The sequence below is a fragment of the Magallana gigas genome, chromosome 9 (assembly GCF_963853765.1).
Source record: "Magallana gigas chromosome 9, xbMagGiga1.1, whole genome shotgun sequence".
NCBI lineage: Eukaryota > Metazoa > Mollusca > Bivalvia > Ostreida > Ostreidae > Magallana > Magallana gigas.
In genome coordinates, this window is record NC_088861.1 from 48,186,702 (window position 1) to 48,192,934 (window position 6,233).

Here is a 6,233-nt window from a genome sequence, read left to right on the forward strand (position 1 = left end):
AACCTTCCCTGCAAACAAATACTTTCCCCAAAATCGTATATGCTTATTGGTTTTAGAGGGTTTTCTTTATTTATGTTGTGTAATAATGATACAATCTTTCTAAGCTGATTAAACAAATACAATTTTACTAATTTCAGAAATATTGTTCATGCAAAAAATGGTTTAATGGACACATTTCTATTGCATTTTCATTTCGTTTTCAGCTCACCTGAACTGAAAGCTTAGATGAGTCAATTTGATCACTTTTTGTCCTGAGTCCGTCTATCTGTGCGTTAAGTTTTTACATTTTCGATTTCTTATCCAGAACATCTTGGCCGAATTCAAACAAACTTGGCAGAAAACGTCTTGAGGTAAGGGGATTCAAGTTTGTGGAAAAAAAGGCAATTTTCTCTTTTAAAGGAAGATAAATAAGAATTAATAAAATAATTGTTTGTATCTTTCAAAAATCTTCTTCTCGAAAAACAATTGGCCAGAAAAGGTGAAACTTGGGTGAAAGCATCGTATGGGAGTGTAGATTCAAGTTTGTTCAAATCATGATCCCCAGAGACAGAGGGGGGTCAGATTTATACATAGGAATATGTAGAGGACAATCTTTATAAATCTTCTTCTTAAAAACCCATCAATCATAAAAGCTGACACTGTTGTGGAAGCATTCTCAGGTAGGATAGATTCAGGGTTTTTTTTTTCAAATCATGATCCTGGGGGTAGGTTGGGGCCACAATGGGGGATCGAATTTTTACAAAGAAATATATAGAGAAACTTTTTAAAAATATTTAAAAAAATGCTTTTGGTGTATGTTATTGTTGTCGGTAATTTGGTTTTAAAAATTTACAAATTTGGCAAATTTAAGAAGTAACATAAAAATGTAAAAATGTCCTTAAAAAGAGTTCGGTCTCAAGTATAAGCAGCTGACGAAATAAAGAGAGATATCTGGGTAATTGAGTCCTAATATCATGTGCCAGACCTAGTCAAATGTTGCAATTAGCAACACTTCTAGATATTTTTAATCTACATGTACAGCTACTTGAGTTATATGGACTAAACTGTTAAAAAATGAAGATAATTGTAACGAAATGCACAAGCAGATGATGAGATTAAAAGAAAATTCTGAGTAATTGTGTCAAAATATTATATACTAGATGACGTAATAGAATGTTGCAATTAACAACACTGGCACGTATCTTCAATCTATATATACAGCTACTTGAGTTTAATGGACTAAACTGTTAAAAAAAGGACATATTTGTAACGAAATACACTTGTAGCTGACGAGATCAAAAGAGATATCTTGAAAACTGTTTCATAACATGTGTATAACATGATAGAATGTTAAAATGAACAACACTGTTACATATCTTCAATTCAGATATACAGCTACTAGAGTAAAATGGACAGAACAGTCTAAAAATGGAGATATTTGAAACGAAATGTATTAGCAGCTGACAAGATAAAAAGAGATATCTGGGTAATTGTGTCGTAATGTCATGTGAAAGAATATTGCAATTAGCAACACTGGAACATATCTTCAATCTATATATACCGCGATTTAGAGATGCATTGACAACATAGTTAAATTTAAAGATATGTGTAAACAAGTGCACTAGTAGTTGACGAGATTAAAAGAGACATATGTGTAATTGTGACTGTGGATGACCTGGCAGAATGTTGCAATTAACAGCAATCTAAATATACGAGGGCCATCATAAAATACGAAGGCAATGTGGCTGTCTCTCATATATATATATATATATATATATATATATATATATATATATATATATATATATATATATATATATATATATATATATATATATTTCATTAAAGTCATAACTAATAGATTAATTCATGCAAAAACACTTATTTTATTGATAAACGAAGTTTCATTTCATTTGATGAAAAGGTATTTTATTACTCGATTTTGAAATAAAAAAAAATTTGTCACCACGGCGCGCACGGCAACGTTGAAAACATGACGTCAAGAATACGCACGCACAGTTATTAGAAATACCCAATCTTCATATCACCCTTAGTCTTTTGTGCTTTTCACTATACAATTTAAAGTGGCAGTATATCACTTAAAATCTAATTTGTTCACATTTGTTCGAAAATCATAAGTTAGTTCCTCGAAGTTTTTTTTATTTTTTACCTCATGTTTCTTCGTTTACAGTAAGAAAATCCCCGAATGTCAGATGACGTTCTTTAATCTTTTGATCAAATATTTACAGATATTTTACTCTCTTCCTTACTATTTGATGTTTAAAATACATTTACCACAACCCCCATAAAATGTGTTAAAGTTTAACACAAATGTGAAAATCAATTTTAACTTATTTTTTCCACCATTGAGGATTTTCACAGTTTTCATCGACTTTTTCCCCGAGTTAAATCCATAATGTTTTTACTTTTGTTGCACCGTGACGTCCGACGACGTCAATGTTTTCAGTCAATTTAAAAGAGGACAATATGTCTTTAGTTACTGATATCTGTTCAACAAATCTATATATCACGTCATTATTTGGTACATAGAATATCATGACAATACTTTATTTTAGGTTTCAGTATTATTTAGTTTTAAGCCCAATTCATGGAGATATTACTTTTGACATTATATGGTTTATTGTTGACAGTACACAAAGACTGACCGTGCGCCGTGACCTCATTTTTGCAGGATTTGATTCTAAATAATTCTTAGAAATAAAGGAATATATGAATTTTTTTTATTTCAAATTGTTTGAAACAATTGCTTAATTATGTTAACATGGTTATGGCAAAAGTTTTCGTATTTTTATTGACCCTCGTACAGCTACTTGAGTTAAATGGACAGTGCATTCTAGAAATGGAGATAATTGTAACAAAATAGTAACTAGTAGCTGACTAGATAAAGAGAGATATCTGGGTAATTGTTTCGTAATATCATTTGGAAGACATTATAGAATGTTGTAATTAGCAACACTTGAAGATATCTTCAATCTATATGTACAGCTACTTGAGGTTTGTGGTTAAAAATGTTAAAAACTGGAGATATTTGTAACGACATGCATTAGTCGTTGACTAGATTAAGAAGGTTTCTGAATAATTGTATCATAATATCATATGGATTACCTATTAGAATCTTGAAATTAACAACAAATGCATATGTCTTTAATCTATATTCACAGCTACATGAGGTATATATGAAAAAAACTTTTAAAAATAGAGATATTCGAAACTAGAAGCAGATAATATTGAGTAAGATATCTGAGTAATTGTGTTGTAAAATCATTTGGATGACCTAATAAAATGTTGCAATGAGCAACACTTGTAGATATCTTCAATCAATATATACAGCTGGATGAGTTACCGACATAGACAGAACCGTCTAGATATAGAAATTTGTGACGAAATACTCTAGTAGTAGACTAGATTTAAAAATATATATCCGAATAATTGTATAGTAATATACAGTGGAGCCTCAGATATCCGGACGCCAGATAACCGGACGCTTCACTTACCGGTCGATTTTTATTGGGAACGGAATTTTTACACAATAGTTTGTCTCGTTTATCCGGAATTCCGCGTTCCGGATCCGGACGGTCAAATTTTACCACATAATACAGTTTTCCTTTAAATTTTACCTCATTTAACCGGACGGTCACATTTAAGTGTTCGGGGGCACAAAAGTTTTTTATGCGCAAGTGCAAATTGGTGTAAAAACATCTGACACTGGTTGTTGGTTTTAAACAATGCCTTCGTCCGGTAATCGGGGTCACCTGTGTCACGCTTTGTACTCGCCCGAGGATATTACGATAACCATGGATGCGACATGTTTAATTGTCGCCATTTAACTTATGAACTGTTATTGTTTGATTAAAATGTCATGAAAATTGTTTAATTTGTGTTTAAAAAAGTCATTTATTGATTGAATTAAAATTCTATTAATCGTAGTATGATTAGATCGTTCGTACGCCTATTCATTTTAAAACGTAATTGAAATGAAATATTTGATAATTTGAGTTCTGTTTACGATAGTTATTAAGACCGCTTGGGATGTTCAGGGTATCGACATTAATTTTATAGCGTGTGTTCAATAAACAGTGTAATAATAATTTATGCCAAACATGGCGTGGATGAGTGTTCACGCTACTTGTAAAAATCGCTTGGGTGCAATTAACTCTATATATAGAAAGATGGATACGTAAAATTAGCTTGGGTAAGTTCTGTCAATGAAAAAATAGCTTGGACAATTATCAATAAGGGAATATATACAGATTTTCACCCATTTTCAATCATCAAATGTTGAGCAGCTTCAAACATGTCAACACCACCGGCCAAGAGAGCGAGAGTTACTATCACCGCTAGCTTCAAGAAAAAGATTTGTCAGCTTAAAGTGGAACACCGACTTTCTTCTCTTCGCTTTGTTATGCGAATGTAATTAAAATATCGGTTTAATATTATAATAGTTATTCTTATGTAGATGTACATGTACATGTGTTGCATTGAAGAATGTAGTGCTAAGTTTCCTGTGGAAAAAACATACCTTAAATAATGTTTTTAACAATATTTTGTTTTGTTAATTTAAAAAAAATCGAAACTTTTTTTGTAGTGCTTATGGCTATCAAAATAAAATATTTAATTGTATAATTAATTTATGAGTTATGTTTCCATAAATATTAAAGGTAAATATCACAATTCAGATATCCGGACGCTTCACCTATCCGGACGATTTGGCCTGGGGACAAAAGTGTCCGGATAAGTGATGCTCCACTGTATTTACATTTGCAAATATGTATCCTTAAATGAACCTATAGAAAAGCGAAAACGTTAAATTCTGTGTGATCTTTTTCATCACTTTACAACGATTATAGCACGCGCTTATAGCTTGTCGGTTGGAATATTGTAAACATAACAATCTCGGTTAGTTTAACAATTCTGAACGATTTGTCCTTTTCTACCGTAAATATAAGTAATAAACAGCAATGTTAAAAAGTTCACCGGGATATGAAGTTGGTTGGTACGTGGTCAAATCTACTGAGAAGCCCTTCGGGCTTCACATGATTTGATCATGTGACCAACCAAGTTCATATCACAGTGAACTTTATTAATTGCTGTTTATTTCTTAAAGCATGTGGAGGACATCATAGAATGTTGAAATTAACAACACTAGTCTTGTAGATATCTTCAATTGATATGTACATCTACTTGAGTTATGTGGACAGATCTGTATAAAATAAATATATTTTGTAACGAAATGCACTGAAGCTGACGAGATAAAGAGAGATTTCTGCGTAATTGAATCGTAACATCATGTGGATAACCTGATAAAATATTGATATTAACAACAATTGTAGATGTTTTCAATCTATATATAGAGTAACTTGAGGTATATGAACAAAACAGCAAAAAAAATGGAGATATTCGAAACGAAATGCACTAGTAGCTGATAAGCTGATAAAATTAATTAAGATATCTGAGAAATTGTGTCGTAAAATCATGTGGATGACCTTATAGAATGTTGCAATTAGCAACACTGGTACATATCTTCAACTTAATATACAGCTACTTGAGTTGCATAGAGGGAACCGTCTAGAAACGGAGATATTTGTAACGAATTGCACTAGTAGCTAATTGATAAAGAAAGATATCTGAATAGCTGTATCGAAATATCATAAGAAGAATATAATAGAATGTTGAAATTGACAACATATGTAGATATCTTAAATCGATATGTACAGCTACTTCAGTTAGAGATATTCGTAACGAAATGCACTGAAGCTGACGATATCACAAAAGATGATAAGTCAAGTGGGTGATATAGTGCAATGTACATATAAACAACACAGGTAGAAATCACAGGTATGTTTTGTCAATTGGATAGTAGCTAGCAACTAGTAGCCAAGTTTTTTTCATCTCGTAGCCGTTACTAGTAGCTAGCTTTTATAATTCCTCGTTGCCAGTTACTAGTAGCCATTTACTAGTAGCCAACTTTTATTTCGTCTTGTAGCCAGTTACTAGTAGCTAGCTTTTCTTACTTCTCGTAGCCAGTTACTAGTAGCCAGTAACTAGTACATGTAGCTAACTTTACCTATCTTTTTATGAGTGCCTCAAACCACCATCTAAGTCTTTTTGGGAGTTGATTTTTAATCAACTCACCTATGCAGTTACTCTGGCAAACCGAAACTGAGACAGTGTTTGGACCTTAGCACACATCATCACCGCTGACAAGACTTAGTTCTTGAAAATAATCGATAAAC